Source organism: Anser anser, assembly GCF_964211835.1.
Source record: "Anser anser genome assembly, chromosome: 5".
NCBI lineage: Eukaryota > Metazoa > Chordata > Aves > Anseriformes > Anatidae > Anser > Anser anser.
In genome coordinates, this window is record NC_139725.1 from 24978951 (window position 1) to 24993463 (window position 14513).

At 37.5% G+C, this 14513-nt stretch overlaps 1 protein-coding gene and 1 long non-coding RNA gene across 5 annotated transcripts in view; both read left to right on the forward strand.

Moving 5' to 3' along the window:
- The window catches only part of STXBP6 (syntaxin binding protein 6), a 113226-nt gene that overhangs the window by 40456 nt on the left and 58257 nt on the right, over nt 1-14513 (forward strand). The window lies entirely within an intron of this gene.
- The window catches only part of LOC310900532, a 50861-nt gene continuing 36349 nt past the window's right edge, over nt 2-14513 (forward strand). The window contains exon 1 of the long non-coding RNA XR_014585202.1: nt 2-13610. This is a non-coding gene — a long non-coding RNA (uncharacterized lncRNA). The remainder of the gene's footprint in view (nt 13611-14513) is intronic.

Sequence of the window (14513 nt, forward strand, 5' to 3'; positions counted from 1 at the left end):
ATTAAAGATTCGGACATCCATTTGTCTGTTTTGGTATTTTTGATTAACTGATTAGATGTTATCCCGTAGCTGCAAGGTGCTGGGTGACTTGAATCTTAATAATGGAAGCAGAGAATAATAGCACTTGAAATACAGGCTATTAATATTTATACCATATAATAAATTGAACAGGTGGTTTCATTGTTTAAAAAATGAAGTATTCTCACAGCATAGCTGCAGAAAATGAACAAATAGAGTAATTGGAAACAGTCCTTGCTTATCAATGTTAAGATCTTTCTTGGAGGGTTGAACTTCGTATTGTTTCTGCTTTTTATGCCCTGAAATTTCTGGTTTGAAGGAAATATCTTCTTTTCATATTTCCACCTGTGTTACAAACTTTTTGGGTCCTTAAATATGCAACTTTCAGTTAAAATATTTTCAGTTCAGTGACACGCAGCACCACTGTTGTGTTTGATCTCCTGACTTTAAAAGGGGTGAAGAAGGAAATAGTTGGTTTGAAGGAGAAAATGATGTATAATGATCAGTTTTGAGGTCTCACAGGGAACAGGGAGAAATGATCTATTGCTGCTAATGTGTTCAGGTGAAATTCATTTGAGTTTCTCCAAAGTCAAACCAGTACTAATGAGAGTCTGAGTTTTGTGGAACGGACTATGTAGTAGTAGTTGTCTGTTTCGCATATTGTGCTAGGTATATTTTTACCCTTTCTAATAAAGGCAAATGTCCATTTATTTATTTTAGTGTGTGTATAAATGAAACTCATTGATTGAGTAACGTGTGGGTAACTATGGTATCACAGATTTTTGGCTATATTTTTTCTTTTAAGAATGTAATATGGCTTATTCTTTGAATACTTCCTGGTCATTATAATTGAAATTAAGGTAAATTTCACCAGGATTATGTCTTGAAGCAGTTGGAAAGTAGTTTGTGACACTCGTTTGCCTATAGATTATACCTGTTTTCAAACTTAGCATGGAATTCAGTTGCCTGTTAGGCATTCAGTGCAGTTCTAGATTTCTAGAGATACACAGCCCTTCTTCCTGGTACCTCTCTCTCTTAGGAAAGCAGAAATCCCCTTGTGGTTTCTGTGCCTGCCAAGTGAGTGTGTGTGATTATCTTTGATATCCTAAGGTGCTTTAGTCACTTATATTTTTGAGTATTGCTTGCCTCCTTAGAGAGTGTGTTTCTCACTGCAAGTAAAACTAGTGGTCACAGGAAGAAGTGCTCTGTGAAGTTCAGAAGACCGATATTGTTTCTGAAGTAAATGGAAGATTATGTTTCATGTACTTTGTCAAATTTCTTTCCACCGAAAATTATATTAAACCTTTCAAAATGTAAGGTGTAAAACCCAGCGACTCTACAACTGTTATAAGACATCACACACATGCACACACAATGTAGGTTTATTAAATATGTTGCCAAATAACATTTGTATATGTATGTACAAGTATCTATGTTAAATATAAGCTGCAGAGTATCTGTACACACACACTGAGGACAATGAGACAAAACAGATTCAACACTTCTTGCTGAGTATTCCACTTGCCATTCTTCCCATGTACAGTAGTTTCAAGGAAGAGTTTGATTCACCTGGCCTTTTCCCTAAAGTTGTGGTTTGGATACCCTTTTAAAATGTAAAGATTGCAGGCCTCAATTCCCTCAGGTTGTGAAGGAAGCTGAATCTAGGTCTTCCATCTTTGAAATAGATGTTCAGATCACTAACTTGTTTTTGAAGCAAAGTCTCAGCTCTTACTTGTTTGGCAGTCAGTTTTTAAGAGTCGTTTTTTTTTTTCCTGAGTCTTCGTACTCTAAAGAGTAATCCTATTCTAGGACCACACAGTCAGTTTCAGAGTATCACAGGTATCCCATCATGTTTCAGATACCCGTGTTCATGAGTAAAGGAGGAGTGGTCTGTGCATTCAGTTTTCTATAGGCTAATTCTGTTCAGAAGGTGGATTTTTTTTCTTTTTTTTTTTTTTTTGCATTACCATTTTTGGGAACATAGCTTCCATTCACCTCCTGCACTTCTATGTTCATGTGTAGCAGCCAGAATGGACTTGAAGATGTTACATGAGCTTAGATGCATCTAATGCCATTCTGCAGCAGGATAACGCATAATGAGTAGGGAAGAAACAGCAGATGTCCTGATTTCAGCAGAGTTTCTCTTTGATGACAAAAAGAAGTATTCAGGGTCTAAATAAAACTACTGTATGGTGGTCACTGAAAAGCTCCATAATTGGATTAGGAGTGTTGTGTGTGGCTTGCTGTTAGTGAGGTTCTGCAGGGGAATGAGACTTTATTATTAAATATTTTAATAGCCTTAAATATTAAATATTTAATAGCCTATTGCTATCAAACACAATGTATGATCAGTAATTTCAGTTGACTGAAGAGGGACTGCCTGGTATGTTCATGTTTGAGGACAGATTCAGAATTCCAGAGTGATCAAAAAGTTGATGTAATGCAATAGGGCCAAGTGCAATTAGTTATTTAGTCAAGAACAATCAATAGCACAAAAAGGGTAAGGAACAAATGCTTCTGCCACTGAGGTTAAAGGAAATTGTGACAAGGATAAACTGTTTTGCTCTTCCCAATGGCTATGAAGTAATAATGCTTTTAGCTGCAACAAGTAGTTCTGTTATATTTAAAAAAATAAGTAAAAATAAAAAAAAAATTAGTGAGGATATATGGGAATAGCAGTTGTGCTGTGTCCCCAGATGGCCTAAGATGAACTATATATGGGAGTTACAGAATGTGCTTGGTGACTTTCCATTTTTTCTGTGATTCAGTGCAAAGTATAAGAAGCATTGATGGCCAGCTCTAGATATTAGTTTCCACTTCAAATGACGTATGCTTTAATGCTGAGTGTTGCAACACCTGTCTTAGAAACAACTTTATAAGCCCTGTACTCTTGGCCCATTTTTTCCCCAGGTTTTGCGATATATTAGGTAAATGTAGTGAGCAGAATATATACGTTCTTAGTTTTCTTAGAATGATTTGTGTGGCCTTTACTAGAAGGAATTTGATAATTTACAGGCTAGAGCTTTGTATGTCAGTTGAAAGAGTCCCCTTAGAAACCAACTTGTTACGAGGATTATAAATGTTTGGGGATACAAAACGTTCTGCCTACCTATAGTTTCATTCAAGATAGGGCACAGAAATCTAGACGTTAGCCATTGTAAGAGCTATTTCAACGTTCTACTGTGTTCATAGCTGAAAAAATTACACTGTTAACAGTTCTGTTTTCCTTTCTCTTTTGAATTTAAAATACATTATATCATAATTGTTGTCTATCTGCATTTTTGTAAATGAGGATAGAGATCCTGAGCAGGGGGACTGTATCACTGCCACCTATAGGACTCAGAGAGCTGGGATAGTAAAGCATTAGAAGAATCAAATAGTGAAAACATTGAGATTGGAGAGTAAGAATGATTGTTACTTCACATTTTTATTTGATGTACTGGGCTTCATATTTGACAATACTAAATACTGAATTGGTTAGAAGGAAATACCTATTGATGCTCCAAAAATGTGTACATAGTGCCTGTCAGCTGCAGCTGAAGGCAGATTAACGTAAGGATGCTGTAGCAAGACTGTTTACTGCAATTGTGGAGACCTGCAACCTGGAGCCCACTGTAGTGGCAGGGCTGACAAAGACTGGGAAGCATAGCCAAGAGAGATCTTCTCAGAGATATTTAGTTGAAGAACAGCAAGCAAGGAGTAGACAGATGGGAAACACAGAGGCTGTAGGCAGAACAGAGAAGATGAAAACTGGGATTTTTTTTTTTATGTAGGAAAGGATTTGACACAGCGAAAAGGCAAGAAATTCAGAGCTGAAAGTGGATATTTATCACCTCCTCCACACTAGCAGACCTAGTGACAGTTATTGGATCAGATCTAAGTTTTAAATTTGTCACCATTGTCTTATATAATTGAAACATAAATGTTTAAAATAGTTTTTAGCCTTATTTAGAATGCTGAATTAAATACGAAATACTTAAAAGGTCGCTTCAGAGATACAGGACGCCGGCCATCTCTCCTAGCTGCTTGTGCGCAGTACTGTGTGTTATTTCCTTTGACATGATATCATTATGGCTTCTAAGTAACTTTTAATATTTAAAAGGTTTTTAATTTCGTATAGTGCATTGGAAGTGTTCCAGTTTATACATATGGATGTGGCATTGACCTTTTCAGGACTAAAACTCTATTGCAGTTGCAATAAACTGAATGAACCAGATTGTTCCTTTTGAACCTGAATTCCTATGTGTGATAACACTTAGCTGTGCCACTCTTTCTAGTCCTTCTAGTTAAAAGCCTGGAATTTGAGTGTAAGTTTTAAAAGCTAATACTGTTTAAAACTGGGAGTGGAATCCTTTTTTTCTTTGCTGTCTCCAAATGAAATTAACATATTGTTAACATCGGATGGCTTTTATGTGAAAGTACAGTCTATTGAGAGTGATGAAAAAAAAAAAAGCCCCAAAAATGCACAGAAATCGTAAGAAACAACATAAACAACATACAGATATAACATATATATTCATTTTTTTTCTTTCTTCATTAAAATTTAACCTCATTGACCATGTCACAGTTTTTTCAAACAACAGGCAGTAAATAGCTTAAAAAGCTATTTGCAGTTACCACAGTATGTGGAGTTTTTTTTTTTTTTTTCCTGTTTCTAAGTATACAGAGAGACAGAGGTCTACCTTATTAGCGTAAATAGTTTTGTGAATACCCTTGGTTTGTGCTCTTACAGCACATTTACTTCAGCAAATATCTAACCACACTGCTTGGTTATGCTTCCAACATAAGCATCGTATTCTATTTTTGTCTCTAGAGCCAATGGTGCCATAAAGTTGTTTTTCCAAATATAAACTTGTTATTCCTCCTAAACAGATGGCTCACAGAATAGAATATTACCTAGGAATGGCCTATATCTCTTCTTCCTTTGAAGGTAACTTGACATGGCAGTCAGAAATTCCCCATAATTTCATGGGGAGTTCCAGTGCTGATTATACGTAATTGACCTGTCCAATTTTCAGTTCAGCTACCATGCAGAAAGTAGTGGGAAGGAGTTTCAGATGAAAATAATTCATCTTTTCTCCTATGTCTTCTCATTTTTTCTTGTCAGTTTTGGTCCTGTACTGAAGTGACCATCTCCCAATTTATTTTTTTCATGTTGAAGAAAACATTCCTTTTTCAGGAGTTTGTAGTGCACAGGATTCTCACGTTTCTTTCTCGGGTTGTGAGAAACAAAAGTGAATTTCCTTTTTCTATTTGCTTTCAAGGAGAATGCTGTAGTCACCTCATCATAGGGTGTAATGAGGTATTACTGAGTAATTTGTTGGGACAGTTTCCTCTGTTTAAATGTTGTACTGGGGAGTGAGAATGATACTTCAGTATTAATGGTCAGACATAGTGCATTCACTTTGGAGGTGGATCTGGCCTACATGGATGTCAGGCCCTCTACTGAATGTTTAATTACTTAAGCAAAGTGGAACATCATCTACATGAGAGATTCAGCCAGCTCAGAAGAACATGAATACTAAATTGGTTTAGTGGAGGACTTGTTAGTGTTAGGTCAGAGGTTGGGCTAGGTGATCTTGGAGGTCTCTTCCAACCTAGGCAATTTTGTGATTGTGTAAATTGCGGTTTGGTCTTCTGCAAGTTTTGTGTGACTTGGACAGCTGTTTGAAGACAACTGCAGGCCAGTTGTGGTGGTTTCCCTAACCCCACGGACCTCCAGGTTGGCACAACAGGTGGAACATCTGGGCATGCATTGGTATGTATGTTTGATCAGGTAAGATATGTCTGGTAGCTGTACTCAGCACAAGGGCTGCCAGTTACAAATGGTGGCTTTAAGGTAAAAATTCATATTTTGTGTCCCAGTTTACTGGGTTTATGTGGCAAGGCTTTGGTAGCGGGGGCTTCAGGGGTGTTATCTGTGAACATAGCCAAGCAGCTGCCCCGTGTCAGACAAGAGCTGGCTCCAAAAGGGACCCGCTGCTGGCCAAAGCCGAGCCGGTGAGGGAAGCTGGTTGTGCCTCTGGGAGATTAGATTTAGGAAAGGCAAAAAATAAATAAATTAAAAAAAAAAAAACAACCTGCTGGGCAAGAGCAGCTAGGGGAGAGGAGTGGAAAATGTAGAAAGAAACAACACTGCACACAAGGTCATTGCAGAAGGAGGGCAGAAGGTGCTCCAGGCACACAGCCAAAGATCCCCTGCAGCCTGTGGAGAAGCCCCTGGTGGAGCAGGCTGTCCCTCTGCAGCCCATGGGTCCTACAGCGGAGCAGATCTCCACGCTACAGCCCGTGGAGGAGGAGCAGATAGAGCAGGTGGATGTGGCCACATGAAGCCTGCCCCCCGTGGAGAGCCCTCACAGGAGCAGGTTCCAAGCCAGAGCTATAGCCTGTGGAGAGAAGCCCGTGCAGGAGTAAGCAGATTATCTGTTGGGGGTGCTGCACATGGGGGGCCCAGGTTGGAGCAGTTTGCTCCTGATGGATGGACCCCATGGTATGGATCCATATTGGAGCAGTTTTTGAAAAGCTGCTGCCTGTGGGCAGCCCCCGCAGGCTCAGTTTGGGAAGGATGGCATCCTGTGGGAGGGACCCCACGTGGCGCAGAGGCAGAGAGCGACCGTGAAGGAGCGACAAAGTGCTATAGACTGACCGCAGCCCCCATTCCCCGTTCCTCTGCACCACTCAGGAGGAGGAGGTGGAAGAGGCTGAATGGGGGGAAGGTGTTTTTAGCTTGCTTTTAGTTCCTCAGTGCTCTAGCTTGTTACTGATAGACAACAAATTACATTAATCTCTCTTCATTGAATCTGTTTTGCCCGTGACAGTAACTGGGGAGTGATCTTCCTGTCCTCGTCCAGACCCTTGAGCCCTTTTTTGTTGTATTTTCTTGCCCTCTTCCTTTGAGGAAGGGGTGTGAGAGAGCAGTTGTGGTGGAGTTTAGCTAGCCGTCAGGATGAAGCCACCACAGTCAGAGAAGAGGAATATTAAGTATTCCTCTATCTTGGATGAGTTCATTGGATACTAACAATCACTACAGAAAAGCATGGTTCCAGTTCTCAACCTTACATTTTTTCATTTTATATGATACCTGATAACTTTCTGATGGCCTACGGAGAAACTAGTGCAGAATTCAATGGACAGGACGTTGCTGTGCAGAAAATGAACATAGTGTTCCTTCTGTATTGGCAGCTTTCTATGTCAAAGCACAGACTCATTGGAGACTTTCTCCTGTTGGCTACTGATCCCTCTAAACCCTCCTTGTGTAGTCAGTAGCTGCTTCTGCTTCCAATTAGACTCTGGTGTAACCTATACAGATTTTGTGCAACTTCTGCATTCATGTTGACCAGTCAATGATAATTTGCTAGCGTGAGTGGAGTTACTGATACAGCATTCTGTGATTTCCAGCATGTGCAATTCAATGGCAACTGCTTTGTGTTTATTCTGGAATTCTGTGGGCTGATGCCTCTCACTGCCTTCCTGGTGCCTACACTGATGTTCATGTATCTACGTAGTGAGTTGACTATCAGCTTACTGAAACTTTTTTGTCATTAGTTGTGCAGCTGAGCTGGTGCAAGTGCATAAGCAAGGCTCTCTGGCCATGAGAAACATGAACTTCAGGTGACTTGCATTGTTGTGAAGATGCTACAAGGAAAACTTTTTTTTAACAGTAAGAATAGCAAATAATTTGTGTAGACAGCTTTGGAAAATATATATAATCTGTCATTGAAGACCTTCGGGAAGAAGCTGTAGAATTGTGCCAGGAGTTGCATGAAAGGTGACAGATTTTGCCTTCAAGACAGAAAAAGATGCTTTGAGAGATCACTTGGGTTTACTTCTAGACGCTTTTTTTTTTTGATGACCGCATGATTGCATAGAGGAAATTTTTCAGAGTAGCTTCAAGGCAGAGGAAAAAAGTCAATACTTTTATATGCCATTTCGTATATATCTTGTTTCCATATTTCCATTTTCGATACTTTCAAATTTGGAAATCTGGAAAAGAATTTTCTGGGTGCATACAGCACACTATCTATATAATACTTAGTTGAAAAATGAAGCTTATAGAAGGCAAGTTTGTGTATTTATTTTTAGGCCTTCTAGCCATGGATCAGTCTTGAAAAAACAGCTTTCCTGTGGAAATGCTTCATTTACTGAAAAAGTTTTCTAGGAAGCAAGTTGAAATATGTAAGCTACTCCTTAAAATTTAAGGGCATTTGTGAGAATTCCTTGAAGTTAGGAGGTTATGGCAAACGTTGAAAAATGCCGAGAACTGTTCTTTTCAGTATGTATGTTTTTTGCTTCAAAACTTTGAGTGTCTGCATGGTGGAATAGGCTCATTACACTTTCTTCTTTGCTTTGCTCCATTAATTTTGAGGCATCTTTTTTGATCCAATTCTTGTTTGATTCCAATGCTTTCTGTTCTACTTTTGAGTGAGGAGGTAATGCCTTCTTGTGATTGTGTACATGAGAGATTACTCTATTTTCTTTACCACTTAGTGTGTTTTAGGCTGGAGCTCATATTTTTTGCTTAGCCAAGTTATTTCTATTGATATTTACTGAAATTTTTTGATTTCATACTATTATGAAAAGAAAAAAAAGAAACAGGCTTACTGACACCTGTAGGATTGATACGAAGGCAATTTCTATATAACAAATTTGCAGTTAGAAAACATGCTTATACCATCAAATATGCAAGAGTGATTATGGGCTTTCATGGATCTATTTTCCCCTTATTAACGTTTCTTCATAAGTCAGTCTGAATGGAATTAGAATCCCTTTTAAATGCTGTAGAATTGAAGCAAATGGGCCTTTTCAGTACCCCCACCTTGTCTTTGCTAGGGTTTCTTTTAACGTTGATTAACCACTTTAGGAATTTGGATGAATTCTGACATTTACTCTGCCTTTACTACACCTTTTATAATAGCTACCTAAAAAATCATCAACAGCTTTTGAGTTAAAACTCTTAAAAATATTTAAATTTTGTTAATTCTGAAGTATTTTAAAAATTAAATAGAAGTGTGATTATACAGAGGCATAATGTTATCATTAGCTTTTTTATGGAGTAAACTAGGGACCATTACAGCCTTGATGATATTTTTGTTCAAATGAACTAAATTACAAGGGATGTCTCAGACCTTGTCTTCTCTAACATGAGCCTTTAACAATATATGTGTTAAGGTGTAAGCTGTTTTTTTGTTTGTTTTGCTTTAAACAACAATATCAACATTAGTTTTGAACTGTGCTTAGTGGTGCAAATGTAAATCCCTTTTTTTCCATAACCTAGAACAGAAAATAATAATAATAAAAAAAAGGCAAGCAAAAAAACAAATAAGATTCTTTTCCTCCAAGTTCTTCAAAGGACAACGTTCCTGAACATCACCATCCCATCTTGGGAATGTCTTCTTTAAGACAGAGGTTTAATCTTCTAGATACCTGTAGGGCAAATGTGTGTCTTCGATGTTGTGCTCAGTGACCTATATTCATTGTTCTGTATTGGCTGTTAGGTTGGGTAAAGGAGCGAATGGATATTTTTGAATTGTTGCTTAACATGGTTGGATTCAGGCAGTGTACATATGTGTGTAAATCTGTATAAATATACACTGAATACATACATATATATGAGGTTTTCATCTGTGCTTAGCTACTAGCCTCAGGGCTTGTTGAAAATGTAGCAGCAGTTGTTTGCAGTAATGCTGGGTGATAGTAACTGGTAGTGATCAAACATAGCCTGTATGGTGGCTCAGAAAACTGACAGCACTGACAAGGGTAATGTTCCTCTCAAAACCAGCTTCCCTGTTGCATCACAGCCTCATGATTTTGCCAAGATGTTGACATTGTAGGTGCACAGCTCATATGAAAATGTCAAAATATAATTAATTACCTTCATCTACTTCTAATAGTGACTGTGATAGATAGTGATACTGAATAGAGTTCTTAGCCAAGCCCCTCCTTTATCAGAATTTGTTTTGGTTTTGTTAGGCATTTTTTATATTTTAACATCATGGTACTCAAAAGGATTTTTAGAAGTCTAAAAACCACTTTCTCTTAATGCTAATAAATGCCAACTTCCATTAAATAAAAGGAATTTCAAAAATTAAGTCATGTAAGGGTCTTCGATAATCTTTACCCATGCTCAAATTACATAGGTAGAAAACTGGTGGCTGTTGTGTGGGAGTTGGATTAACTTTCTGTTCTTCATTATTGATCTTTTTTTGTATTTATTTAAAATAGAGGAAGGAAGATTCATGTATTTCTTTGGCAGGTAGTCTAATTTATTGATCATATTCAGAGTAATATTGTAGTATACATTGATGCTCTGATCCTTTCTGACTGTGTCCTGTTGTTCAATTTCAGGTAACCAATTCTTTTTCCATCAGAATTTTGCTTTAAGAGGGGATCTTGTTATAGAAAAGCTACAGAATTGTCTGTTTAAAAGCATCTGGTCAGATTTTTTTCCCCGTCTTCTGAAAGAAGAGAGAGAATGTATGTATGCTTCCATACATCCATCCCCCCAGTACAGTACTTGATCTAATTTACGTGCAGGAAATACTTCCTAAATTGCAAGCTGAAGGTGTGCAGTTCTGTGTCTGACTGATGTTTGCTGTTTCATAGAATTGCCAGTGGTTTTGCACTTAGATTTTTTTTTTTCAGAATAGAACTGTAGCAGACTGAAGCTTGACTGTTACTTATCGTGCATCACTTTCAGTTTTATAAAATACGTTGATCCAGAGAACTTGTATCACTAATACTATCTTCAGCTTTATTCAAAATTGAACTTTTGGAGTTGCTTTTCCTTCCACCTCATTCACGCGTGTTCCTTGGAACAACTCCCAAAATACCAAATCAGATGATTTTGGAAGGAAGAAAAATAGAAAGGAAAAATCACACAAAATAAATAAAAATAAAAAAATCACCAAGCAAAACAAAACCCTAGAAAACCAGAAAACTTGGTGGGAAAAGTAAAGAATCAAATCTGTTTCTTTAGTCAGACATAACTTTCGTAATAATCAAAAGGCTATCCCTTTTGGTTTAATATTCATAAATACGAAGCATGTATTGATGCAGTAAATTATTATGCATAAAACAAGTTGTTTACAAAGCTGTATGTTGGAAGTCTTACACTGAAAGCTGTATGTTGTCCTGTTCATCACAACTGAAGCTTAATGAGGTTATTCTTGGCTGGACTTTGTAGCCCTTCCATGGACGCACCCCAGAATTACTAGGAAGCTTTACATAAAGTAGTTGAGTTGCAGCATTCCTTTCCCATCCCTCCATGTTCAGAGGAGGTGGGCAACTGTATTCCTTTACCCATTCATTGGAATTATTTGTGCTGGGCGGGTTAGCATTCCTAAAGAGTTGGAAGTAGCTTCCTTCAGCGCATGCAACATGTTTCACTGCAGTGTTTTGCCCAGAACATGGCAGATGCTTGCATCAAGTTTACTGCCAGGTTAAAATGTTTGAATGTCATGCTGTCTTTTGGAGGTGGTTCGTTCATTCGTTGTCCAAGTGAGTTTTTGGCAGGGGTTAGTGCTATCTTATATGTGATAAAAATGCAGAGCTAGAATTAAGGATATACTGAACAGTATTTTGTGGTAACTGTTCCTTCAAGTTGAAGTACGGAACCATGAGCATAAGACCTGTGTGTGTTTACTAATTGCTAGCTTTAGAGGAAACGGTTGTTATTTACCATGACAATTAAAATTGGCGTGTTTTGCTTTGAGGTAGGATTCAGTTTGAACAGTTTTCTTAGGTTTTCTTAGTTTTCATGGTACTGGAGAGTGGCCTTTACAATACTCCAACTCATTGTGATGTGAGTTGTTGAACTTAAATCATATGGGGTAGAAAGCATCTCAATTGTTTCCTTGCAGTTGCACTTCAGAAAGCATTTCTGCCAACTACTGTGTAGTTTTGCTTTTTGTAGCTTCTAAAGAAGGCTATAAGTTCTTTCTCCCTGACCGTTGATTGCTGTGTCACAGACTTTGAGTAGATAAACATCAGATTAAAATCTTATCCTTTTATAGTACTCCAAGCTGTAGGAATCAAATCCAGTATGTAGTCATCATCATTCTGCTCTTTGAAGTCTGTACAATCAAATAACTTTCAGTGAAGAGCAGCCCATAAGAAGTACTTAAAAAAGAAATTACTAAGCCAATTAGAATATTGCATCCAGCTCTTTACTTTTGCTTTTACTGTTGCTTTGCCAGAGATGAATAATACAGTCCTGATCTCTAAATATTTTGTTTGTGAATTTTATCTGTACATGATTATAGAAGTGAGTTAAATAGAAAAAGAACAGGTCAGGACCAATAACCTGGTCTGCTGCTGTGATTTGCCTGTATCCACAGTTCATCCAAACTGTTGCCACAGGACCTTCAATACTGATCAAGTAACAGGCCATTTAGGGAACACTGTAAGGAAGGAGGTTTGAGCTAATTCTGTCCATTTCTCCCTCAGTGGTGTAATATCCAAACATTTCCAACTGTAACAATACATGTATGTATGCATATGTGCTATCTGAAATAATTGTTCTGTGTTTACAGCAGCCAACTTTTTCCCTCCAGCCTGCTTAGATTAAGATTTTTACATAACTTGGATTTTGTAATCTGATTATGCATATCCTAACAAGAAGGAAAAAACAACATATGAAGGGTGGGGAGGCTGAGAGAATATAAACTATGTAAAGTTTTGTTGGCCCTGTATCAAGGAGGATCTACCCATTTGTCCAAGTTAAAACAATCTCTAGTAGCTGTTTAGCTGGAACTGCTTCATAGAGAAAGTCTGCCCCACCCTTTCAGTGGTGCTTTTGCTGTGTTTATTAGAGCTCAACAGTACATAATAACCTTCTGTAGCCGCAGGGAATGATCGAATTACAGCTGTACTGCAGCTCAGATTTTCTAACACTAGTGTTTGGAAGAATGCCTCATTTAGGTGAAATTTTCCTCATAGCCTTTTGGCCTCATTTTCCATTATAGTAGTTTAAACAGCTACCTTCATCTTTGAATGGTTCTTCTGAAACGCAGATCACTTCTCCCTAAGCAGATAAGTACTGTGAAACTACAATATCTGTGAATGTAAGAAAACCTGCATTACATTTTTTCATTGCTTTACAGACATCTCATTTACTGTGTCAGAGCCTTGTCTTGAGACAAATGCAAATTGAGCTATTTTCAATAGGGGCCTAAATCTTGATTATTTGGCCTCCTCAAAGGTTGCTTGACACAAGGTTTTCTCTTTTCTGTTGAGGTATTTTAGGCTAATGAAGGACCTTAATAAGATTAAAAGTAAATCCCTTTTTTAGGGGGGTTGGTCTGAGGTATCGTTATAATATTGTGGAACATATGCATCACATGGTGAAGTTCAATTTTATCTGCCTAAAACTAGGTGGATATTAAAAAATTGCTTGAAGAGTCTAGTTGTCCATCTGTATTGTCTCCTCAGATGTTCAGAGGACAGGCTCAGCTGGAAGAGAAGCTGCAACATAAACTTCTTGCTGAATGAAATAACTACTAAATGCTTTTCAGCGATAATATGATATCAGCCCCTGCAGAGTTAGTTATCTTAAAACTCTGCCTCTTGTCACTCTTTGGAAAACAGTAGTAATGGTAAAAGCTGTTTTCTGTGGCTGGATCAATGTCCAGAAGAGAATGGAACTCTTGATTTAAAAGAATATTTTCTTGCATAATTTACACAAAGTATGCTTTCCCTAAGTGAGGTGGAAAAATGAAAGCTTAAATAAACAAAAGCTTTCAACCTCCAATCATAATATTCATCTGCAACAATGGCAGATTCTTAAAGAATTATTGATGACTCGAGCACTTATTTTTTTCCTAATAGGATTTTTGATAGCTAAAATTTGTTAGATCTACTTGGAAACAACAAGAGCTGATGCAGAGAACCTTTGAAAAAGTTCTGGAATAATTTTCTCTTTAATTTTTGTATTCAGATGTCATGGTTTCTTTTAAGAATATGTTTCTTATATTTTAGCCCCCATAAACGTAGCATACAAATACACACAAACTATCCATCAACTGTACCATCTGCATGGTGAAGTGCTGGTTGTTTACCCAGTGATCATTGTGTAATTGAAACAAGTTGAGAAGCAAAAGGGCAAAAATAAGCCTCAACTATGGACAACATAAAATTGGAAAAGTTTTGAAGGGGTGCTATGAAATTTTGTCAGGAATTGAAAAAAGGGATGTCTTCTGCCATGGCATTTGAAAGGTTCTAAACTGATAGACCTGTATTTCATGAACTATAAAGTCATGAAGTATTGATTTTCTATTAATTTAGACTCTCAAACACCATTCTAATTTGTTTGTAAATTTACAGTACACCGTGGTTTTAAAATAAAATGTTTTCTTGCCAAATTAAAAAGAAAAGGTGTAAAAAAAAAATAAAAGCTTGCCTTTGAGTCAGCTTCTTCAAATACATATTGATCTATGTTTCATATCAGATTGGTAAAACTGTTGAAAAATTTTTTGGTTTTTTTTTGTTTTTTTTTTTAG